General features: G+C 39.5%; 1 long non-coding RNA gene across 1 annotated transcript in view; it reads right to left on the reverse strand.

The window, feature by feature from the left end:
- Positions 1-27,414, reverse strand: part of LOC143211547 (uncharacterized) — a 315,481-nt gene that overhangs the window by 115,000 nt on the left and 173,067 nt on the right. The gene's annotated exons all lie outside the window — the stretch shown is intronic.

Genomic DNA, 27,414 nt, shown 5'->3' on the forward strand with positions numbered 1-27,414 from the left:
ATCTAAAATCAAAATCGCAAAAAAGTAAAATGGCGGCTGTAAAATCGAGATTGAACCTATGAAAACTGTCAGAATGGGACAAAACTTGGTGTTGTGGGGTTCCTGAAGTGGTTAATTATGAAACTGAAATTAAAAGAACAGAAAACAAAATGGCGGAACCAATATGACGGATGTACGTAGTAAGAAAGTATTAAATACAGCTGAAATTTGATACCTCAAGATTTTTTGTCTTGTTAAATGTGAATCTAATATCAAATTATATAAAGAACACAAGTAGCCGGCTAATTACTAAATTGTAGAAGAAGAAATTCTTGTTTTAAATATGTGTTTTGAAGAATGGAAGGTTATAAATTAGATCAAATGTAAGGGAACCGTTCAGCCGTTGGTCGGACTGTTGGTAAAATCTTACTTCAGTTCTGTTAACTTTCACAACCACTTTTTCCTGAATACATATATCAAATTTTGAAGCGTTCCTTTTTTATGGTCCGTTAATTGATAAGAACTTCTAAATTTCTTAGATAATAGTGCTTCAATAACTAAAAATATTATTTGGAACTCGCCGTGTAAATGATCCTTTATTAAAACAAAAAAAGTTCCTTCCTGGAAATTTCTACAACTCTGACACCGGAAGCTGAAGAGTAGAAAAGAGACAGAAATGACAATACGGAAGGCCAGAAATAGAATTTGAAAACAAAAGAGATCAACGTAGAAAGATGGATACAGAAACAGAAAACGTCGAAGCTGAAATGACAAAGAAACTAGCAGCAAATGCTTGAAATCGTTAAAATACCGGTTTCGGTATAACCGATATTCTACCGACATCGTAATAAATATCGGTACTTTCTCGGTTTTTCCAATGCAAAGGATGCCTCAAGAAGCACGGTCACTTAAACTAGCTAAGTATATACAATAGAAATACGGTCCGTCGTAAAACCCTCCGTGCGAAGGAACAAGCGCGATACCGGTATTTTCACAAGTTTTTACAATATGTTTGATCTGACAAAAAAATGTTTCCAATAAAAGTTGATCAGAATTCACTTTTCAACAAATTCTAATATAAAAAATTAAAAAAAAATCATTTTTTATTAAAAAAAAGGTCACTTCAAATTTTTAAATATTAACATATATTTTTTACTTTATAATATTGTAACTGGTCACGAGACGAATTCAACGACCTATAATAATGTTACTTTAAACCATGAAATAAGGTCTAAATCACAAAAAGCGGGTTTCCAGCCCATGCAGTACATTACAAAAATAGCAGAAAAATCGGGGGGGGGGGCACATCGGGGCACCCGTTTTTTGTTGATCCTACTAGGTGATAATGTAAACTAAAGGTGTGTACAAGTCACATAGTTCAGATCGATCTAGATCATAACTATTTTCCTAGGTTTCCAAAATTTTCGTATGAAATTTTGTCATATTTTATATATTACATTATCCATTGTTACTTGCATTTTATATAATGTATAAACATGATTTATTTACCTCCAGAGACACCCTCCATATTGTAGAATAAAAATCAGTAGGATATAATACAAATATTTTCACTTCTGGACACTTTTCTCACTCAACGATTTACTGTGCGTAGCTGCTACTTGAACGATGGTCACTTTCAGACTGAATTTCTCGTTCAGGTGGAAAGGTCAGGCCCTTTTTCCATTAACCATCCAATAGCCCAACTATCATGGTAGCCAACCCACGTATACAAAATTCTTGATTTGAAAATTCATTTTTCTTATTTTTGGCCACGTTTTGGAGTAAATCGACCACTGTGAGTCGGCCCGGCGCGGCGCACAGTGGGTAAAATCGACGTTCTAGCTGTTCACGCCTATTTCACCATTATTTCAATACATAAAGACCACATTAAATAGGTCGTTGGATTCGTCTTGCCGTCAGCTATAACATTATTGAATAAAAAATATATAGTTATAAATAAATAATGAAGGTGACCACAATTTTTTATTGAAAAAAAGTTTTTTTGGAAATTTTTTGTATTGATATTTACTGATGTACTGTACTGATTACTTTTTGTAGGAAACATTTTCTTGTCACACCAGCGGAAATGTCTGAAAACTCGTGTGAATAATGAATAATTTGGCCACGATTTCGATCGAACTTACCACTGTGCGCGTGTCCCGCGACGCTTTAAACTATCATAACTTCGGATAATGGATTATACTGGAACTAAATTTTGCACGATCTTTTAGAGGAGATCTTGACGAAAATGTTCCACTTTGTCAGAACATGGACATCTCCGGACATTTTAACTTATCCCTTGTCAAAGGTGAAAAACTTCGACAATTTTCCTTAGTTGATTAAATATTTATTTTTATAATAAATTATGAACAATGATGTTTAGTTCCTGGTGCGTTCTCAACATAGATATACATTCTTCATATAAAAAAAAATTGGTCACTTAATCTTCAGTAGGTTTTCCAGGACATCATTATGAAGACAAGGAATTTTTTCGGTGATAAATCGTATCTGAAAAAGTTTGATCTTTGAATGTTTATTGCAACGAGAGTTTTTAATAGCTTTAATTAATATTATCGTTTTCGAATGTAATAGACATTTAAGAAACATTGTGCATTCGTTAAAAATCGATATGAGGACTTTGAGTTTTTAGCCCGTGAACAGCTAGAACGTCGATTTTACCCACTGTGCGGCGCGCCTAATGTCTATTGGCCGACTGTGGCAACTCGCGTCTAGGTCGCGCTCTGATTGGTCCGTGTTTTTCGTTAATAACTCCTAAACAAAGCCGCGGTTAACATTTTTACAAAGGAAAATGTCGCTTGAAATGGTCTCAGGAACCACCACCCCTTTCGAGATTTTCACGAATTTTGGGACACCCTGTATAGTGTTACATGCAGAATGTAACTATGTATAGGCTTTAATAGAGCAGCCAAATCTCTGCTTTATCTTATCGCACCTTCAGCGGAAAGATCTAATCTCCTTTTCTAATAATGTTACGACTCGTTTTTAATCTTGTGCAAATTCACTCTAAGGATGAGGAAGCAAAACATTCTCGCAATTCACTATGACGATGCAGAATTCAATTTGATTTTCTCTTTACTGACGACAAGGAACTTGTCTCTGCTCTATTGATATATGTAGACAGAGTTGCTAAAGTTGCCCCTGTTCTGACGCAACTATAGATGTTTCCGCTGTATTTTATATTAATCCGTTAACTAACAATGTTAACCATAGGTCGCAACTAAACCGTTCTCTTCAACTCTGTTCATAATATTCTTTCATTTCATAGTTCGTATCATGTTTCTGATAATTTCCTACACAACTAGTCAGCTTATTGCTATGAACTATGAAATGAAAGAATATTATGAACAGAGGTGTTTCAAAAATTATATGCACTTCAACATAATTTTTTAAGAGAACAGTTGAGCTGCGACCTATGTGCCCAGATAGCACAAAGACGTCTTTAAGACGTCTGCAGTTGGACATTCGGAGGTCTTAAAGATGTCCCGAATCTCCTACGAACGTCTTCAGAACGTATCCTGAACGTCTTGTGTTAGAAAACGGTACGTCTTAAAGACGTCTTTTAAACAACTGTTTCACGTCTAGAAGACGTTCAGGAGACATTCGTAGAACATTCGAAAGGTTTTTTGAGACGTCCCTAAGAAGTTTTAAATGGTGCATAAATCTTTATTAAATTAAAAGAAGGGAAGAGTAAAAATAGATTTCGACAAAAACGGGTTTAAAGTTAAGCGACTGAAACGGTTCTGGAAATAACAGTTTCAAACTGTTATATATCGGTTCTGATCGAAACAGTTATGAAGAACCGAAATGATGTTATAACTGTTACGAGAATATCGGTTCTGGCTTATATCGGTTACGGTTACGGTTCTGGAGAACCGATATTATTTCGGTTCTGTAACTCTTATTTTTCGGTTCTGGATTTCGGTTCTGGATTTCGGTTCTGGATTTCGGTTCTATCATTCTGTATTGTGAGCCAACAACCGTAGTCCCGTTGAAAGCACCGGTTCTCGTTAGATCACCGAAGTTAAACAACGTGGAACGTGAACGGCACTAGGATGGGTGACCGTCTGGTCAAAAACCGGAAAGTGACCCACCCGGGATGTTTTTCACGTGTTGTTGGCAAAAGGTGGTTTGGAACCCACCATAAACAGTAGGTCCCGCTGAAAAGGCGATGGTGAGAGTGGAAAGAGGAAGAGGATTGGTAAATGAATTTCAAACCCTGAGGGGACCAAATATCATGTCCATTCTGTATTGTGTTCGGTCAGTTCCGTCTTATATATTTATTATGTAAGTAGACATTTTTCGTTATTTATAATTTAAACAATTTTTAAATAAATAAATGTTTATAATTTATTTCTATATTCGTTATTTAAATTGTTATTTCAATCATTTATTGATAAAATAATTGTTTAAACAAATATTTATAATTAGTTTCTATATTCGTTATTTGAATTGATATTTCAATAATTTATTGTTAAAATAATTGTTTAAACAAATTTTTATAATTTGTACAAATTTATATAATTTGTTTCTATATTCGTTATTTGAATTGTTATTTCAATAATTTATTGTTTCAACAATTATTTTAACAAAAATTTGTACAAATTATTATATAAAAATTTGTTTAAACAATTATTGTGTCACGTCTGCCGACGTGTTGCCATAGGTTATAAGCATAGCCAATAAGAGTAGGATATTGTAACCGTAATTATTAAGAATATTGATTAGTTATAAGTAGTCATACTTCGCTCCGTTCATCAGATCCGATTCTCACCTCATACCATATACCCATTCTTATCTTAACCCTTGTATAATAATCATATGTAGCAGTATCACGTAGCATTCACCGTAATCATTAATCGCGCGCTTCTCATAACATCCATAGCGTTATGTCTAACGAGACATCCGGTAGAAGATAAGACACCTATGTATTCGACCTCACGATCCTAAAAAGAGTTCAGTTAATTCAGTTCAATTCGGACAGCCAGTCTGACACGTTCGTTCAAGACTCCAGCGAGGCTCGTCGCCTCCTGGATGTCCCGGTCCGGACTCCGACGAGTCCTCGCTCTCATCCGCCTTTGAGCGGTCCTGCTATAACACGCGCTTCTAGTTCATTATAATTTCATTTCATACGTTACAAATATATTCCCAGTTATTAATTTAATAAGTGAGTCTCGCTTAGTTCTTCTCCCTACATCCTCGCGCTTTCCTATTCAATTCGCGTTCGTCGCTATCAATTACGAAAGCTCATGCGCGTCAACGAACGCGGGACGGAGGACAACAGCGGGGTATCTCCCGCCAACCGAGGATCACCGACGACGTGATCTTCCCAGGACGAGTTAGGATCATCGTCCTTTCTACGACGACCCAGCCTGATTCGACTGCAGCCGTCAGCGAGCAACGGAAGCAGTTCGCATAAAGGAAGCCTGCCTGTCTTCACCGATCGCTATACTCAACTGTTCGATAAGTTGCTAGATATTTCCCTGCGAAGATTCGCGCCGTCTCACTTATCTCTGTTCTCGTCCGCCGCTTTGGGGCGAATTTACTGTAAGCGTTAAGTAGAATACGCATGTTCGCGAAAGTCGTGGTTCCCAGTCAGACGTCGGACGTAACGTGCCGCGTGGACAAAAGGTTGTATCGCATTTGAGAGCGTCCAGTAAGGGGAATGGGTCGCGGAACGATAGTTTTCGCGAAAGTCAGACTCCGGGACGTAACAAATTGGTGGCAGCGGTGGGATAGATCAACCACCACGACGAAATGGCGAACCCATCGAGAAACACGTGTTCTCAGCGAACAGAAAATTTGATTAACTTTCCGTTGCACCCGTTAGCAACGCCTCTTCAAGACGATCCAATGCCAACTCGTAGAGATTACTCGCCTGAGCGAGAAGATTCGCGACTAGTTATAAAAGCCGCAATAGATTCGATTCCTTCATTCGATGGCACGAACATTTCTGTGCTGCAATTCACGCGAGCCTGCAAGCGCGCCCGCGATCTCGTTCCTCGACATGCGGAAAGAACGCTGTCGAAATTGAGTGTCGGATTTTCTCAACGTTAAAAAACGTTCTTACCATAATCTCCCTATTTTTTACATATTCTGCAAAGTTTCAGCTTTAATTTTAAAAAAATTTCATCGCTCTACCCCATTTCTATAGAAAGTTCTTTGATTTTGTCTCCGATTTGGACGAAAGGTCCCACTGTGCGGCGTTCTAGCCTCTTCGACGGACAACATGCAGCCGAATATTGCAAAACCATTGCTCGTAATCGTAAAAATAGGACTTGTGAGAATGATCGCATCCTAGATTGATCTTTCGTCTAGCGATTTTGACTACCAAAAAACCCCATCTTTGCATTATTGAGAAATCAGAAGTTTAATCCCGGACCCTTGCAGTCCTCACGTACGTATACGTGATCTAGCGGTGTGTGCATAAGGATACACGAGATATCTCGTCCATGGCATCGTTCGTTCGTCAAGAATCGGTGTTTTCGAGAATCATATGATTCTCGAAAAATCAATGCCATATGGTTCTCGAAAAATCAATATCTCCTTGGAAACGATTTCATTTGTTTTAAACGACGCCTTCATCGAATACATTGTACGCTGGGAGAGCACAGTTTCGCGCGGCATCGCGAAGAGCATCGAACTCTTTCCGCGTCGGAGTAAGTAATTTCGTTCGATATCGATACGAGTTATAAAAGTGTGCTACGAGTTCAACAATTATGTGAAAGTATGGTGGTTGTATGTGGTAGTCAAATGGATTTACGGCTGAATAAGTGAGTTTTTAATTCAATAAGTTTGTGCTTCTTCTATCGTTCGGGTAAAGTTGCCGATGATGTGGGTCCTCACCGATTTCGATGACTTTGAAATATGTTATAAATTGATGCTTTATAAATCGATGTTTTAAATATCTTTTTCCTTTGAAATAAAGCTCATCGAAATCGGCGAGGAGATAGTATGTACATCGATCGATTTACAATTACAAATTTTTACAATAATATCGTAAACTAAAGCCGACCGACAAAAACCGTAAAGGGAAATGTTGTTCAGAATCGTGGTATTGACAACATATCCAAAGCTTATCGAAATCGGATAGAAAATAGTACATCGATCGATTTACAATTACAAATTTTTACAATAATATCGTAAACTAAAGCCGATCGACAGAAACTATAAAGGGAAATGTTGTTCAGAATCATGGTATTGACAACATATCCAAAGCTTATCGAAATTGACGAGGATTCACATCATCGAGAAACTTTTGTTCGTTGCGACATCGCGGCGTGCCACCGACACTCGGCTGCCGGCGCGCCGGGCTCAGCCGGGCTGCACGCGTCTAGCTCGCGCTCTGATTGGTCCGTGTTTTTCGTTAATAACTCGTTAACGAAGCCGCGGACGACATTTTTTCAAAGGAAAATGTCGCTTGAAATGACCTCAGGAACCTCCCATTTTCGGCTCCGGACCTAATTTTGAGACACCCTGTATAATACTATAATGTTTGTTTACGGACTTCCGTTTCCGGTTGTGTGAGAGGCTGCGGTGAGTTACTAGCTGAGCGTGATTTTTGTGTGAAAGAGAGCAGGTAAAGAAGTGTGAGTGGAGAAAGTGGTAGTGAGGGGTTAGTGGGGTGTAGGGATAGGAGTGAGATATAGGGCTAAGGGTGAGGGAGCGAGAGAAGGAGCACTAGGGAAGGGCTAAGTAAGTGGAGGTTAGGTTCGCGTGGCGGTTGACAGGCGGACGCGGGTAAAGGAAGGAGGGAGGTGGCGCTAACTAGTGGGAGAAAGAGTGACTGGGAGATAGATAGAGTAAGAAGCGGGAATTTTTGAAAAGGGTCTTATTAATTTTGGGAAGATAGAAGTATAGTGGAAAATGAGTGAGAGAGTAGAGGTAGACAAGGGGATGGGGAACGAGGAGGGGAAAGAAGGGAAGGGAAGATTGGGGTTGATTCTGAAGGATAGCACTATAGAGCGATGGTTCAGCACGGAAAGTGTGGACAATGTGGGGAGAAAAAGGGGAATAGGGGAAGTAGAGGGAGAGGTGGGAGTTGAAAATATAATCTTTAAGAAAAGTGACACGACGAAAAGATCACCGCAAAAATCTAAAAGTGAGGGGGAGGGGTTTTTAAAGAAATGGAGCAAATGTTCAGAGGGTTAATAGGGGAAGTGAAGAGGATGAGCGAAGAGATAAGGGGGGAAAGGGAGGAAGGAAAAAAGTTATCAGAGGAGTGGAGGCAGGAAAGGGAAAAGTGGAGGGAAGAGAGGAAGGAGGAAGAGTTAAATAGGGAAAGGATGAAGAAATGGATAGAAAGCGTAGAGGGAAGGGTAATAAAGATAGAAGGGAGACTAGAGGAAATAGGGAGGGAGGAGAGGGACGAGGGTAGGAGGGAGAATACAGACAAGAGGATAGATAGAGTAGAGGGAAAATTGGGGAAAGTGGAGGACTGGATAGGAAAAAAGGGGGAGGGTAATGAACTAAGGAGAGAAGAGGCTTTAGATGAGAATAGGAGAAGACTTAGGATATTGGAAATTAGGCAGGACAAGCGAGAAAGAGAGGAAAAGAAGAACAACATAATAATTAGGAGGATAAAGGTGGAGGGAAAAGATTTAAAAGTTGAGATTAGGAGTCTGTGGGAAAAGATGGAACTGAAAGAAGAGGGAATTAAAGAGATTAGGAAAATAGGGAAGGTTGATAAAGACGGAAGGGGTATGGTACTCGTGAAATTGACCGACAGAGAAAATAAAAGAAGGGTAATGGAGGGCAAGAAAAAGCTTAGGAGGCAAGAAGAAAGGATAGCTGACGATCTTACAGAAGAGGAGAGGAGGGCAAGGTGGAAAATAGATAGAGAGGCAGAAAAAGAAAGGATGAATGGTAAAAATGTACAGGTAGGGTATATGAAAATATGGGTAAATGGAAAAATGAGAAAATGGGATGAAATAGAGGAAAAATGGGAGGGGGAACAGGGAAACGAATAAGGGAGGAATCAGGGGGGGGAACGTTGGGAAAATAGGAATAATTCAGGCTATAGGATAGGATTCTGGAATGTGGCAGGACTGACTAATAAGGGGGAGGATTTTTGGAGAGAGATAGAAAAGTGGGAGGTGATTATATTACTGGAGACGTGGCTAGAGGAAAAGGGATGGAATAGAATAAGATATAGGCTTCCAAAGGGGTACAAGTGGGAGGTGCAGTGGGCGAAAAGGGAGGAAAGTAAGGGAAGGGCTAAGGGGGGGATGCTAATGGGAGTGAGGAAGGAGTTGGAGAGGGAAAAAGGGGAAATAAGAACGAAGGAGGGAATGATGGGGACGAAAGTGAAGTTGGAGGGGGGATGGTGGTGGGTGGTTGGGGTATATGTAAACGGAGACCTAGATGCTAAATTAGACGAATTAGGAGAGTGGACGGACCGGAGAGAAGAAGGGGTAAGGGTGTTAATAGGGGGGGATTTTAACGCGAGAACGGGAAGGGAAGGAGGAGAGATAGAAGAAGGGGAGGAGGAGGGGGGTAGGGGAACAGAAACTCAAAGGATATGAAGGTAAACGGGGATGGGAAGAAATTGTGTAGTTACATGGGAGAGAAAGGATGGGGTATTATGAATGGGAACAAAAAGGGAGACGAAGAAGGGGAATGGACATATGTTGGGGCAAGTGGAAACTCGGTGAGAGATTACATATTGGGGAACGAGGAAACGAGAGAAGGAGTAGAAAAGATGGAAATAGGGGAGAAAATAGATTCTGATCATCTTCCCATAACAGTGTGGCTAAAAGGGGAAGCGGGGGAGAAAAGAGGGAGGGAGGGGAAAGGGAAAAGAAGGGTAGGGGTTGCTGGTCGGAAGAGGGAATACAGGATTTTAGGGAAAAGTTTGGGAAAAGGGCAAACATAGAGGAGGGAAGTCAGACTGATTGGAAGGAATTGAAAGAAAAATAAAGGAAGTACTGGGGAAGGTAGGGATAAAGGATAAAGTAAAGAGGAAAGGATGGTGGGATGAAGAATGTAAAGTAGAGAAAAGGAAAGTGAGGGTGGAATTAAGAAATTGGAGAAGGAAGGGAGGGGAGGGATTAGAGTTTAAGAAGTTGAAAAGAGCATACCAGAGATTATGTGAGGAGAAAAAGAATAAGGAGAGGGAAAAATGGGAAAAGGAGGTGGAGGAAATAAAATCGGAAAGTCAGGTCTGGAAGCTTGTGAATTGGGAAAGAAAGAGGGGAACAAGGGTTGACGATAACATAGGGATGGAAGAATGGGAGGAGCATTTTAGGAAGGTACTGGGAGGGGTGGGTTGGAGAGTAAGAAGGGAAGAAATAACGGGAAGAAGAAAGGACGCGGAAAGGGATATAGAGATAGAGGAAATTAGAAGGGTAATGGGACTGAAAGATGGGAAAGCCGCGGGAGGGGACGGAATCCCGAATGAAGTGTGGAAATATGGAGGTTGCGAGATAGAGGAGTGGTTAATAAGGGTGTGCAATAAGGTTTGGAGGGGGGAGGGATGGCCGGAGGATTGGTCAGAGGGGGTAGTGATACCAGTAGCAAAAAAAAGGGGACAGTAGTGTTGTAGAGAATTACAGGGGGATAACTCTGACACAAACTGCATACAAAATTTACGCGGCGGTGTTAGCGGAAAGGTTAAGACAAGAGGTGGAGGGGAAGAGTTTGTTGCCGGCAAGCCAAACCGGTTTTAGAAAAGGATTAGGATGTATTGACAACATTTACGTGCTTAATTATTTAATAAATAGACAGGTGAAGAGAAAGGTAAGGAAATTAATTATATTGTTTGTGGACCTAAAGGCGACGTTTGACACTGTGGACAGGGAGGTACTAATAAGGGCAACGAGGAAAAGAGGGGTGAGGGAAGGGTTGGTGGAGAGGTGTGAGGAGGTATTAAGGGAAACTAAAAGTAGGGTGAAAGTGGGGGAGGAAGAAGGTGACAATTTTTGGACTACAAGGGGGGTAAGGCAGGGGTGCCCGTTAAGCCCGCTACTATTTACCTTGCTACTAGCGGACTTGGATGAGGAGTTAGAGAAGGGGTGTTGGGGAGGGGTAAAGCTGGGTGATAGAAAAGTTTTCACACTGGCATACGCTGATGACGTGGCCATGGTAGCGGAAAACGAAGATGATATGAGGGGCATGATCGGGGTATTAGAGAGATATCTGGAAGGAAAGAGACTAGAACTCAACACAGAAAAATCCAAGGTGATGAGATGCAGAAGAGGAGGGGGGAGGTGGAAAAAATATCTTGGAGGTGGAAAGGGAAAGTGTTAGAAGAGGTAAAAGAATACAGGTATTTGGGTTACAAGATTACAAGAGATGGGGGTCAAAGAGCTCATGTAGAGGAGAGGTTAAGGAAAGGGGCGGCAGCTATGGGACAAATATGGGCGATAGGAAAAAGGAGATTTGCCAAAGATTGGGGAAGGAGATTATGGTTATTCGACAGATTAATATGGGCTGTGATAAGCTATGGGGTAGAAATATGGGGCTGGAAGGAGAGGGCAGATCTAGAGAGACTTCAAGAATGATATTTGAGATGGCTGCTAGGGGTAGGTAAATTTACGCCGGGGTACATGGTAAGGGAGGAATTACAAAGGGAACTACTTAGAGGGAGGGCAGGCATAAGGGCATGGGGTATGAGTGTAAATTGGGGCAAGGTAAGGGAGGGGAGTTAGCGCGCCTATGCTGGGAGGAATTGAGAAGTAGAGATAGAAAGGGAGGGCAGAGGGACGGATGGGAAAAAGAGAGATGGGATTTCTTTAGGGAGAGGGGGTGGACGGAAGAGGAGATCTCGAAATTGATAGAGGAAAGGCAAGAGTCCATAAGCGAAGAAATAATAAGAAGGGAAAAAATAAAACAGAGAGAAGAAAGATGGGGAAGAATTAGGAACACGAATTTAAATAGTTGGTATGGGAGGGTAAAGGGTGAGGGGCTGCCGGGATATCTAAAGAAAGGGTGGGGAAGAGTAGATGGAAGAGAATGGCGAAATTTAGATTAGGCAATGGAATGAGGGGGGATAAGTACTGGGAGGATGAAGAGGAGAAAAAATGCAGAGTGTGTGGTTGGGAGAGGGAAACATGGGAACATGTATGGGAGGTTTGTATAAGAGTGGATGAAGAAAAAGGCTGGCAGGAGTGGATAGGGAAAGTGTTAGAAGATGAAGGGGGTAGGGAAGAGTGGCTGAGGAAATTAGAGAAATGGAGAGAAAGAATGGATGGTAAGAATGGAATGAATGATAAGCAACCGGAAGAGGAGGTCCGTTTTAGCATGTAAGATTAGTATGTAAGATTTAAAACTTAATTGATAGGTTAAGGTCTGTAAATTATTGTAAATAGTGTACATAGCGTCTTTTGTATACAGGGTGTCCCAAAATTCGTGAAAATCCCGAAAGGGGGTGGTTCCTGAGACCATTTCAAGCGACATTTTCCTTTGCAAAAATGTTATCCACGGCTTTGTTTAGGAGTTATTAACGAAAAACACGGACCAATCAAAGCGCGCCCTGGCCCGGCGCGCCAAGCCGCGCCGGCAAGCGAGTGTCGCGGTACGCCGTGACATCGCATCGTGACAGCGCGGCGGACCAGGGCGCGCTCTGATTGGTCCGTGTTTTTCGTTAATAACTCCTAAACAAAGCCGCAGTTGACTTTGGTGCAAAGGAAAATGTCTCTTAGAATGGTCTCAGGAATCACCCCCTTTCGGGATTTTCACGAATTTTGGGACACCCTGTATAGTAAGCTTCTCTCTCTCTATATTTATCTTATTTAGTTATAAGCATAGATATAAGGTAGGATATAAGTTAGTTTAGGAAGACGGGAAACGGGAAAAGTAGGGAATATGATTGCGGTGGAAATGTAAGAAAATTGTAACCCTAAGGGGAATCAATAAAGTACATACATACATGTATAATGTTTGTTTACCAAGCGAAAGGACAGTTACACCGAGATTCTCCGTCGAACCTTTATCTTTGACATTTTACCACGGCGCGCTGTTCTTCGTTGCCTTCGAAACTTTCATCGTCGATTAAACCACTAAATAATGTTGAAATTATATCGTGTTTGGTGTCATTTCAATCAGAAAAGTGCCAGAAATAAGTTAGTGAAAGTCCCATAAAAGCCTAATGGAAATTAAGAAGTTTGAGTATTCGATTCACTCGAGTCAATGTTGTGGTGTTCACACCGATATACCCGAGCCGAAATCAATCGTTGAGTCATGCGGAGCGACTCGGCGTTGACAGGCAGAGGAGTGGGTAGGCACCATGGATATAGGAATATAGGGATGGAGGATGTCGTTGCGGGGTGGAAATCTTTTTAGGAGGGGACGAGGTAAAAGTTTGCACCCTTTTCATTGGCTGTGTCCGGCGCAAGCGCAGTACGTCATTATGCGTGCAGCGCCACGCAATGGCACAGCGTTACATAACCTTGACATAAGTTACATAAAATGACATTTATGATATTGTGACGAGGCATCGCCTCGTCACTAGTCTCCGAAGAAAGGGGGGGATGCGACGAGACAACGTCTCGTCGCGAACCGCGTGTAGGCCTAAGAGTAAGAGCGATCGAACGGCAGTCATATTTGTAGACTTTGCCGAAACTGGCCCGCACCAATCACCGCGAAGAATCAGCCGCGACGCGAGCGGCACTCTTCGTGGTCCGTGCTTTCGTCTTCTGTCTATATAAGGCAGAACGAGACGAATTTTCACCGGAGTTCACCTGGAGACATTCTCACCCTCGCCAGTCAGTGAACGAGCTCGAATACTCCTGGGTGCGTCCAGGACGCGAGCGCTTCGGTACTCTTCGATCGGGTGCTTCCGTTCGAGCATACAGACGTTCCTGCTGGACGACGAGGCCGTCCAGTCCGCAGGTTGAGACAACCGCTCCAGGAGACGCTCCCCGTCGAAACCGCGACGTACCGGAATCCGCGACGTATCCGCGCATCCGTAGCACCGTCTCCGGAAAGACGTTCCCGCAAGTCGCGAGAATATTTGCGCACCGTACCAGACCGGCTCGTCGTGCCAGATACCGCTGGACGACGAGATCGCCGTTTTACCCGCGTCCAGAATCCAGCCGCGGTAGCATAGTCCGGAATCGCCAACGCACCGTGTCCGCCAGAAGCATGGTCTCGCTTGTCCGGACCGCACCCGGCCCGTCTTTTAACCCGCGTCCGTAGTTCGTAAGTAGAGTAGTGTCAGTTGTAAGTGCGCCGTAAATTAGTGTAGTGTTAGTTGTAAGTGCGCCGACTGAGCCTTGACCGACCAGGCTGACTGTTCGCCGGCCGTTTCTCCGCCGCGTTCTCGCCGGACCGCGAACCTCCGCCGTCGCCGTCGTCGCGTCAGCTACCGCTGTCACGACAGAGATCGCCGCCGCCAGAAACTCGTCCAGGCACCAGGAATTATTATTAAATAAACCTGAGTTTTACCAGACTTCGCACAACCTTCATTACCTCCATCCTAACGAACCCTGGTAACTCTTGAGCTACAGGGCATCGCGAAGTCGGATCGTTACAATATCCTTATTAATTATTAAATATATAACACCTATTCATTTACTAAAAATAATGATTTTAAAATATAAATAACAAATTATGTACAATTAGTATGTTCTTTAATTCGTGTTGCACGTTTTATAATTTCCTTTCTATATTCTCTAATTTTAGTTTTCTTTAATCCCTCGTTCTAGAATTTTGTTCAGATTACAGATTTATGAATTATTTGAAATTGTACATAAGAATATGAAATATGTAACTACTAATTGCATAAAATCAAAAAATGTAGAAGATTTGCCGTTATCGAAAATTTATACAACTTTTCATTTTCTTCACTTTTAATTATTTAACAATGTTGAGGAATCGGGTGATTCCTGGTTGCTGATACAACCTTGTCAGAAGGTTTGAAAATCGAGGTGACGGGTGCCGGTAGCCTGGGAGATAGAATTAAGCAACACCTCGTTCTTGTTCGGTTGCCGCACGACGAACACGTGGCACGGTCGTTTATTGATATAATATACCCAACCAGCACAGATACAGCTCAAAGATAGCAGAAAGATGTCTGCCGCTAGACATTCAGATGTCTGAAAGATGTCGGCGGATGTCTCCGGAAAGTCTCTACAGGGGCTCCGGAAGGTCGTTTGTTACAAAGGATATAGCCGGATAAGGTAGTCAAAAATGCCCTTGAACCGAATTTTATCGACGATGTGCCATTCGATAGAGCACCAAGAAAAAACATACTGTGCAAAATTTCAACCCTGTATCTCGATCGGGAGGGTAGTTATGGAGTAAAATCGAAAAATCAGTTTTTGGCCTATTTTCCCTAGTTAATGACGTTTATAAATTCTGAAAAAAAACTGACACATGTCAAGAACCCAAATACATACTTTGCAATTAGTTTCAGATTTTTAAAATGGAAATCCTGCTTGTAAAAAATCAAAAACCTCAAAAAAATCGAAAAAATGCAGATTTCACATGGAAGTTCTAGAGTGTCCACTTTTATATTTTTACAGTAGCAGTATATTGTTATAAGTATTGTTCATGAATTTTTTCAGATTTTTCGGTTTGGTGCGCCGAAGTTAAAAAAAATAAAAACCGATTTTTTCGACGTTTTTTCCGCGAAGAACTAAGCTAACCTTAAAATTGTTACGTTCTATTTATTCTGTAAGTCTATCAGGCTCTGATAAACCTTGAGCATTCTACAGAAGTAATTAAAAAATGAAATCAACTTAATTAATATTTCTACAGTATAAACATTACATCTAGAAATATCACTCACGTTTCCAACAGTTCAGTTGGCTCAGTGCGCAGTCGACAGTGAACCTTCGCAGGGGTAGGTTGTCCCCGAGAGCTACCTGCGCTCCAGGCAACCCTCAGGTGTACACACCAAAAAATCGACAAGTTCCGATCCGAGTCTATCATTCAACCTATCAGTTCAGTGGTGCGGCAAAACACAGTGCTCAAGTGCACTGTGAAGCGAAAACACATTGTGTTACATTCAGTGATAAGAAATTTAAAAAAATCAAAGTGTACGGATAGGGAAAATTCAAATCAGTTCGCGCGCATCGCGCGATGCCAAACGGGGTACTCAACCCAGAAAGTGTATCATCCTCAGAAACAATCGAACATGTGAACTCCCCACCAGGAGCAGCACACACACCTACACTATACAACCAACCTACATCACGACAGCCAACAAAAACAAAACCGAATGTAATTTCCACCGAAGACATCACGGAACCGCATACTGCGCACCTGATCAAACAGTTATTAGCTAAAAACAAAACACCAAAAAGAGTTAATCCCTCACCAAACTTAATAAACAAATTAACTCGATTCAAAACCACACCGATAACCACAGAAATGGCAAAAACGAAGACAACGAAAACCGCCCAACAAACAGCAAAAAAAGGAAACAGCAACCTGGACAATGCATCCGTAGAAGAATTAATCCAAATGATAAGCAACCTCAACAAAACGGTCGAAAACCTTTACAAAACGATCGAATCTTTAAAAGAACAATTAGAAGAAGAACGGAAAAAAAATAAGCCTGCTCCAACAGCTCAAGACTTCACAAACCCAAACAGATACGCAGTCCTAGACATGGACATTACGCCCACCCCAACCGAAATCGAAGACGACGTCAACAGGCAAAAACCATTAACCGGAGCAGGTACCAAAAGACCCCACAACAGCACAGAAGACGACTCTTTATCTAAAAAAAAGGACACGGCCAAAACACCAATAAACCAGGAAAACTCCATCCCCAATAAAATCCCAGCGCAGCTCAACAATAGGACAGGAAAAACCGGAGAAACCATCACTCCCGCACCAACACCAACTTCAACATCACCAACATCCGTTCCAGCAAACAACACAGTGACAATCCCAGGTAGCCCCACCCAGCAAATGTCAGCAGGGCCCAGCGGCACAACAACTCTGTCACACCACCCGAAAGACATAAAGAACGGTACCGCGAAATACCCTCACCTAACAGGTAAAACCGAACAAACACTGCCTTCTTCTGAGTTCGAAGATAATTGCACCTTCAAAAAATCACTCAAACCTCCCCCCATCACTATTCACACTAACACAATCAAAAATATAATAGCCAAACTATCTCTCATAATGAACGATTTCAACTTCAAAAAACTTAACAACAACAAACACATACTACAGACCCAATCGATAGCTAACCACAAAACAGCGTGCGAAACACTTAAAAACATGCAAATTCAATTCTTCACATATACACCAAAAGCAGACAAAAACACAACGATCTTACTCAAAAACGTAGAAGGAAACTTTGACCCCGACGAAATTCTCACAGCTCTAAATAATTTAAAAATTGAAGGCCTCTCCTTCATTTCAGTAAAAAGATTCACTACAAAAAAATCCTCAGAAGAAGGCAGAACCCTACCAATATTCATGGTACAAATATCCGCGGATAGCAACCCGAAAAATCTGAATCAAATCAAATCCCTATTACACACAATTGTCAAATGGGAGAAAATAATAAAAAAGGATCGCATCCAGTGCATGAGATGCCAACGCATAGGACATGTAGCTCAAAACTGCAACTTAAATTATAGATGCGTCAAATGTGAACACGATCACAATCCCGGAGAGTGTCCACGTTCCGCAGACTCCCAAACCGAAAACGCAGACTCTCCCCCATATTGCGTCAACTGCAAAACACATGGACATCCAGCCTCCTACAGAGGTTGCCCAAAATTAAAAGAACTGAAAGAAAGAATAGAATCAAAAAGATTAGCTACTCAATTAGAAAAGGAAACCATACACACGTTCACTTCAAACTTCATCAAACCGTACAAATCTTTCAGCCAGATCGTAACAAACAACACAGACAGAAAAGAACTATCAAACCTAATAAACACAGCCTCGACCCATCCAACAACAATCCCAACCACACACCAAACCCAACCTCAATCACAAAACGCTCTCTCTCTAATCTCCCAAATAAAATATATAATAGACTCAGCCATAAAATCTCAAACAGATCAACTAACAAATCAAATTAAAAATAATAGCAACAGAATCAACTCATTAGCTCAGGCATGTAACGTAGGAATTTAGAATGTATCCAAACGCACAGAACAATTCATCAAACGTTAGTATCACCAACAATATCAAAACAATTACTCATCAAACACTAAAAATAATAGAGCTAAACGTTAACTCACTCATCTCAAACGAAAAACGTGCGTCACTCTCCGAATTCTTAGAAGTACACGAACCGGATGCGGTCCTGCTATGCGAAACCAAACTTAACGATAGATACCGTGTAAACTTTAAGAATTACATATTTATTAGATCCGACAGACCGAACTCAAAACTCAATAGACCGTCAATAATTAAAAAGAAACTACAAGAACTGTTTGACAAAATACAGGACTACTTTCACACATGGAAACTTAAAATCAACGTTAATAAATGCGAGACAATACTTTTCAGACCAACTCTTTCAAAAAACTCAGACGCAAATAATGACGTACGTACGAACGCCAAACTCTACCACATACAAGACAACAGAGACACAAACTTAAAAATACCACACAAAAAGGTCGTCCGATATTTAGGAGTATACTTAGACTTTAAGCTTCATTTCAACGAACATGTACAAATACAAATCGAAAAAGCTCAAAAGGCAGTCGCAGCGAACAAGCGGATTTTCTACTCCAAATACCTTGACAAAGAAGTTAAACTCCTTTGTTACAAACTACTAATCAGACCGATACTCACCTACGGAATACCTATCTGGTATAACATCAGCGCCAGTACGATGGAGAAAATCCGCTTGTTCGAACGAAGATGCCTCAGAGCCTGTTTGAACGCGTATAAAACCCCGGAATCAAACTATACAAAATATTACAGCAACCACGCACTGCTAAAAAAATCAAAAACAATGCGCATAGACCTATTCATGCTAAAGACCACAAGAAATCACTGGGCAAACACAAGAAACGTAGATAACAACAGCCTCATTTTCAGCTCTACCTTTCCGAACCCCCAATATTTAGAAAAAACAAGATTCACAGGATACACACCACCGGAAGCTTTCATACACCTTGACTCCGCTGGTCTCATACAAAACACACACGGATATCCAATTATATATCACTACACCGAAAAAACTTCAACAAAACAATAACATACAACAGCAACATAAACATACACGGCCCAGAAATGAGATTTCTATATAAACTAACAGAATTCGATACAGAAAACGACCACAGGAAAAACACTAAAAGATACTGGTGGCTCGTCCCATCAACATAACTCAAACACATTACACACATATAATATAAAAAAAAAAAAATTGTAATGCTCAGTTATACATAAGTTTAAGTTAACTCTAAGACACACTCCCAGCGCTTTTGATTCAGATTTTTCAGGGCCAAGCACTCCAATAAAAATAAAACCACTAACGGGTTGACACCCAGAAAACTCCGACAAAACTCAAAACATCGATCAAATGTACAGTTTTTCCACCGTGCCTTTCTGTACACTTCGAACTATACAATAATATAAGAAAACCTCTTAGACTAAGCCGACACACCTGCATTAAGTGCAATAAAACGTACAATGCTAAACCGCGCGAGCCCGTCCCTATGGGCCTTTAGTTTAATCTCCTAATTTTCACACTACGTCAAACTTTTGTGCGTAAAAAGTTTCATGTACTTATTGTAATTACATATTTTATTCAGGCACAATAAACGCTCTTTAAAAAAAAAAAAAAGTTGGCTCAGTGCGTTAGGCATTCGATTGTGGACCGGCCTATACTAGGTTCGCGCCCGTCGTAGGTCTATTTTTTTTATTTCATCAATTCTCTTCCTTTTTTATTTCTAACTTCACACTAGTCAAGGATATTTTTGTAGAATTCTTTTAAAAGCAATATTGAAATATTTAAAAAGTATTTTAAGGTAAAATACACCAAATACAGTAGTTGTGTCTAACAGAGTCGTAAGGCGAGTAAAGAAAAGAAAAGGTAAACGTATAAAGGTAAACAAAGGTAAAAATTAATGAAACATCAAAAGTTTGTCATTCTAAATATGCTTTTATAGATTCGTTAGTTTACTTTGACAAGTATCGGAACATCTGCTTTCACTGTGAAATATTTCATTAGCAACCCTGAGTGGTACATACACAACAATTGCTGTTCCGCATAAGAGACGAGGTTCCAAATTGAATGCCTCAAAAGAAGTAAACAACAATAGAGCCATTTCTACAACTTGAATTTCTTTCTTTTCTCTATAACAAAGTATTTAAAACTCGAAGACACATAAATGGAATTACTGCTGAAAATGTCGAGTACTGCCAGAAGTTCCTCCAATTTTCAACATAAATAAATCCTTCAATTCATCGATAAAATAAAATATGCTTTACAGAAAACACGATAAAATGAAACTGAGATAATTAAGATCCGCACAACCAATGTATTATAATTTTTTTGCGAATTTCACCTTGAAATATTTTTTGAATATGTAGATATTGCTTCTAAAAGAAATCTACAAACACACCATTGATTATTATATAGTTAGACATAAAAAAAAAGAATTAATCAAGTAAAAAAAATGTATACCTATGCCGGGAGCAAACCTAGTATAAGCAGATCAACAGTCGAACGCCTAACACGCTGAGCCATTTGAGCTGTTGGAAACGTGATTTATATTTCTAGATGTAATGATTATACTGTAGAAATATTAATTAAGTTGATTTCATTTTTTAATTACTTCTGTAGAATGCTCAAGGTTTATCAGAGCCTGATAGACTTACAGAATAAATAGAACGTAACAATTTTAAGGTTAGCTTAGTTCTTCGCGGAAAAAACGTCGAGAAAATCGGTTTTTATTTTTTTTAACAACGGCGCACCAAACCGAAAAATCTGAAAAAATTCATGAACAATACTTACAACAATATACTGCTACTGTAAAAATATAAATATTGTCACTCTAAAACTTCCATGTGAAATCTGCATTTTTTCGATTTTTTTGAGGTTTTTGATTTTTTACAAGCAGGATTTCCATTTTAAAAATCTGAAACCAATTGCAAAGTATGTATTTGGGTTTTTGACATGTGTCAGATTTTTTTCAGAATTTTTAAGCGTCATTAACTAGGGAAAATAGGCCAAAAACTGATTTTTCGTTTTTACCCCATAACTACCCTCCCGATCGAGATACAGGGTTGAAATTTTGCACAGTATGTTTTTTCTTGGTGCTCTATCGAATGGCACATCGTCGATAAAATTCGGCTCAAGGGCATTTTTGACTATCTTATCCGGCTATGCCCTTTGCACAGTATGTTTTTTCTTGGTGCTCTATCGAATGGCACATCGTCGATAAAATTCGGTTCAAGGGCATTTTTGACTACCTTATCCGGCTATACCCTTTGCCTGTCTTAAAGTGGTCTTCAGAATGACTGTTCGTCGTGTTTCAGGCATTGTAGAGACTTATTTTTTATATTTCACAGCCGTACTAAGGCATCATTCAGACCAATTCAGACATGTTCCACGACTCTGTCGGGCATCTTTTAGGCGACTTTCAAATGTCTCTTGAGCTTGTTAGAGAGACCTATTTATGCGAAAAGGGAGTGGGAGGGAAAAATCAATTTACGATAATAGTTTGAAGTAAACGAACAAATAGTTTATTATAATAATATATGTACTATATTTTATAATGTATATATTTTAATATTATATACTATTATATATTATAATATTATATCTGTAGTTGTCAGGCAGAACGCCACATGTCACATATACTTTTTTCTGGTATATAAATACGTAAATCCTATACTCTCAAACTCAATTAATGCATAAACTGAGATTTTTGAAATTGTGGCATGCGGCGCTTTTCCTTACAACCACACAGATAGACAAATCATTCAAATTAAACTAGAGGGTTATTGTTGCTCGCTCGCAATTAGGGTTGTTTTTGCTCGCTCGCTTCGCGAGCTCGCGGATAGGACTGCTCTTGCGAAAGGGTTAGTGGTACGCATGGATAATAGTACCTATAGCTATTAATGTTTTTTTTTTTATTTAGTGTGTGACTCTCCACGAGCCACACAAAGAACTTCCCGATTCGTTATTTGCAGTATATTATTATCATTATTAAGTGTACGTTTTAAGAAGATTATACGTTTTCAGGGAAATTCAATAGTTTTCTACTTATCAAAATGTTTGCTATATGGCGTCGCATTAAACTAACATCGTATGCTCGTTGCTCGCTTGGTTCCTTGTTATAGCATACTAGTGTTGCAAAATAAATTGTCTTAATTAGTTTTTCGCAAACGATACAACTTCTCATTATCCGGGTTTGCAGTATTGATCTTGGATTTGTTCGATACTGTTAATTTACATTATCCCAAAATATATAAACTGCTCAATTTTGAAACTCTGCTCAGTGCTACATACAACATTTGTAAAGTTCGTTTTTCTGATGTTTTAAAATTCAAACATACTTTTCTCGTATGTTTGTCCCTGAATTTTATGAATCGTAATCGCTTCAGCAGGAACCACTGGAAATTGACTACGTGTGATTTGATATTTTTCCTCACTCTACATATTTACTTGATTCGATATTTTTATTATTGGTGTAAAATTTTGATCAATATTTGTGCATTTTTCATATAATCACGATAACGAGTTCTTACTTTCACTCCTACTCTGGCCAATTGAAAATCTAACCAAAATATAGACGGAATTTTAGTATTTTCTTGAAAAGTAATAAATTTTAATATTCCGCATGTGTGCTCCATTAACCAATCCGTTTTCAACATCAATGTTATTAATAATTATCATATAGTTTATATTAATTTTCAATTTAATCTCAGTTAATAATTCGTTTTGGACTGATTGTTTTTTTAAAGATTGTAATATAAATTTTTTTTTGTACTTTCATCGATATTCTTTGAAAATGTATTCTCGGGAGTAGTGATGTAACTCACTCTTGCATTGGTATTATTTTTGATTATTGTAAGCGGAAACATCATCGTAAGGTACAAAAAAAAATAAAAAAAAATTTTTTTTTAAATTTAAAAAAAATCGAAAAAAATTTTTTTTATATAATTACGTTTGTTTCTTTGGTGGAAACTTTCCGTTCTCTCGTATAAATTGCATTGTTGAATGAACTTCTTTCGAAAAAACTAAAAAAACTAAAAAACTACTTGACCAAAATGGACCAAAATCTAATCAGCTCTAAGTTACAGCGGGGCACATCGATTGCATCATTCATCATCCTGATCGCGTTGTTACTTTTTCTGAAAACGTTAACGAAAAATTTGATTACATAGAAACGGCCATACGCACGCGCACACACACACACACACACACACACACACGAACATTTTGCTGAAAATAGTCTAAAATGACTGCAATGACCATGAAACGTGAAGATCTGCTAAAAAATCGATTTTCGATTTTCGGGGTCCTTACAATAACTTCCCTATAAAATCGGGAAGTTAATTATTAAAAGTAAAATAAAATACTACATTCAGAATAAAATATCACGCACTTAAAACATTAAAATTAATATACTTAAATTAAAATATAAAAATTGAAATAAAATATACAGTTGAAACATCAGAATCAGTATACAGGGTGGTCCACGCAACTTGCACACCTATAATAACTTCCAAAGTATGCGTTGCACGAAAAAGTTTTGTATGCAGAAGTTGCATGGTCTGAAGGGGTACATTATGTAGTGTATTATTTTTTTTACAGGTGGACGCGTAAAGGACATGTGAGGTCAACTTCATTTTTTTAAATGAAATAAGGTATTTTTTAATACATCAATGATGCAGCTGGACATTCGTTATAAAAAAGTACTAACTTATGTATGTCGAAAAGTTAATAGTTCAGGAGATATTTCAATTTAAATAACACTAAAATACCATCCCAAGTAGAGAGACAGCCACGTACGTCCCTAAAACGTACGTTTCAGGTCCAGTACACGTCCAAACGTCCTACGTCCATTCTGCGTACCTTTTAGGGACGTACGTGGCTACACGTGGCTACTTGGGATTACTGTCGTACTAAGACGTTACATAAGTAAGTAAACACTAACGTCTTAGTACACGACAGTAATGGTATTTTAGAGTTATTTAAATTGAAATATTCCCTGAACTACTAATTTTCCGATATACATAGGTTAGTACTTTTTTATAATGAATGTCCAGCTGCATCGATTAATGTAATATAAAATACTTCATTCCATTTAAAAAAAAGAAGTTAACCTTCATATGTCCTTTACGCGTCCATCTACAAAAAAGCTACTAACATCTGATTAATGCCCCCTCGAAACCAAGCAAGTTCCATCTGAGATGCATTTCATTCTAACACCAATAGCAGCCGAGTTATTCAGGGGGCCTGTTTCTGGCGCCTCACCCTGTATACTAAAATTAAAAAATATAAAAATTAAAATAAAATATATAAGTGAAAATAAAATATTACTGATAATGTCTGTGGTTGTAAGGAAAAACGCCGCATGTCACAATTTCAAAAATTCGAGTTTATGCATTCATTGAGCTTTAGACTTTAGAGTATAGGATTTACAGTAGCGGACAAAAGTTTAAGACCGCTCTAAAGAAGACGATAACTTTTTTAATATTGTACTATACGATTTGAACTTTTTTGGGAAGCTAGAGCAATTAGTTTACTAAAGCATGTGAAAAGAAATTTTTTCAAAAATTGCAATTGATCGGAATTGTTGAAAAAATACTAAAAGTTGATTTTTTAACTATTTTATGTGGGCCTATATTGAAAATTTAAAAAACACGTTTTGTGTAGATCTGTGTCAATTAAACATATTGTTGTGCCGCAGCCGGTTACTGAGAACCTTTTTCTTTATTTTCACAATTACAGAGAGTACTAATACAGGGTGTCCCAAAATTCGTGAAAATCCCGAAAGGGGGTGGTCCCTGAGACCATTCTAAGAGACATTTTCCTTTGCACCAATGTCAACTGCGGCTTTGTTTAGGAGTTATTAACGAAAAACACGGACCAATCAGAGCGCGTCCTGGCCCGCCGCGCCGGCAAGCGAGTGTCGGTGGTACGCCGTGACATCGCAACGAACAAGAGTTTCTCGATAATGTGAATCCTCCGATTTCGATTAGCTTTGGATACGTTGTCCAGACCATGATTCTGAACAACATTTCTGTTTAGATTTTTTGGCGATCGGCTTTAGTTTACGAGATAATCGTAAAAAAAGAGAAGAAACAGATACTGATTGAAATAAAAACTCACGTATTCAGCCGTAAATCCATTTGCTGCTTCGAAATGTGTGTCACTGGGTCACTCGGTGACGAACTGCACAGATGTCTTCAGGTACACGGCAGTACCGAAAGCCAAGGGACGTTCGGCCAGGTCGACGAACTGGTACACAGCCGGTGGTAGAAGGCCTACGGGATGCGCGGTCAAGTCGACGATCCAGAATTTAACTTTCACTTTCGAATCGATAAATAATTCGTATGTTTATTTTACACAGATGCCTTGAAATTTTTCCACACTGACAATCACTGTTCACACTTGTCAACACATAGATATGCACTAATAATAATTGCCATATCCCTTGTACTGCTGCACAAATCACAACAATCAGGTAATGCAATCACTAGACTGCGGATTTCATGCGTTTGTAGCAAACATGAGTAGGTGCACTTTAAGACAGTAGAGAGATTAAAATAATTTCAAAACACCAATGTATTATTTTCAAATTCTTAAAATGATCACAGTAAGAATCAAATATCTGTCTGGCTCCTGTCCCTTGTAATAGCGGCAGCCAACATTCATTTTGCATAAACATTCGCAGTCTAGTGATTAGTTTAAATATCACTATCAAAAACACAGCTAATAGCAACCGTTACTGATTTTCCGCAAGATTTTTCTAAAGAATTTAGGAAGGGCATTTAGAGTGTCGAAATTCGAAATGCACGCTGTAGCACGAGAACGGAGAGGAGATAGTTCAGATAGTACATCGATCGATTTACAATTACAAGTTACTTATCTCGTAAACTAAAGCCGATCGCCAAAAAGTCTAAAGAGAAATGTTGTTCAGAATCATGGTCTTGACAACATATCCAAAGTTCATCAAAATCGGAGAGGGTTCACATTATCGAGAAACTCTTGTTCGTTGCGATGTCGCGGCGTACCACCGACACTCGCTTGCCGGCGCGGCGTGGCGCGCCGGGCCAGGGCGCGCTCTGATTGGTCCGTGTTTTTCGTTAATAACTCCTAAACAAAGCCGCAGTTGACTTTGGTGCAAAGGAAAATGTCTCTTAGAATGGTCTCAGGAACCACCCCCTTTCGGGATTTTCACGAATTTTGGGACACCCTGTATATTGACATAGTTGCACGCGTACTCATTCTGCCCGCGTGGGGCGGTGTCCGGAGTTTTTATGTTGTATCTCTTGCTGACTAAGCATTGGCAGGTCGATTGCCTCGCTTTAGCAATACGCTGAGGCAATCATATGAAGGTTGTTGCCTTGGCCAAATGCTTAGTTGCAACTTCCGGACACCACAATATCCTGAAAATTTCGTCAAAATCGGTCGACGTTGCAATGAGCTACAAACGTTTAAAGATGGTAGAAATTGCAGATTTTCACGATTTATTGCCGAAAATCTGCCATTTTTACCATCTTTAAACGTTTGTAGCTCATTGCAACGTCGGCCGATTTTGACGAAATTTTCAGGATATGTTTAAATAAAAAATCAACTTTTAGTATTTTTTCAACAATTCCGACCAATTGCAATTTTTGAAAAAATTTCTTTTCGCGTCCTTTAGTAAACTAACTGCTCTAGCTTCCCAAAAAAGTTCAAATCGTATAGTACAATATTAAAAAAGTTATCGTCTTCTTTAGAGCGGTCTTACACTTTTGTCCGCTACTGTACATATTTACCAGAAAAAAAGTCATGGAAACACGTTTGGGAGGCTCAGACAATAATGCAATTTAACCAACCTCCTATGTCAAAGTATTAGCGACCGAAAGTGAAAGTATATGTGACATGCGGCGTTCTTCCTGATAACCACAGATATATTGAAATTAAAAAAACTTGGTCACTCGCTTTGTTCATGTTTCTTGCGGCTGCTGTCCACTTTGGCTTTCTCCGTTGCACTTTGAATAAGAATATCTTTGTTTATTAATTTGCACATGAATAATCATTATAATAATAATATTAAAATAAGGGTGATAATTACATATTGTTGGATATTGAAATGAAAGAGTAGGGATATAGAAATCCTATAGGTTGGTAACGCGCGAGCGGAACTGAAGGTTCGCGTGCGAGCGTGCGTGCGACATCTGCGCCCCACTGTCTGTTGGACCTTGCAGCGAGTAACACGCGTGAGCGCTGTGAGCATTGTTTAATAGGTTATGGGCCCAGGCCACGTGCTAAAGTAAAAGTAAGGTCCAAAGTTAAAGTAAAGTTAAAGTAAAGTTAAAGTAAAGTTA

The sequence above is a fragment of the Lasioglossum baleicum genome, chromosome 8 (genome assembly GCF_051020765.1).
Source record: "Lasioglossum baleicum chromosome 8, iyLasBale1, whole genome shotgun sequence".
NCBI classification, from domain to species: Eukaryota; Metazoa; Arthropoda; class Insecta; order Hymenoptera; family Halictidae; genus Lasioglossum; species Lasioglossum baleicum.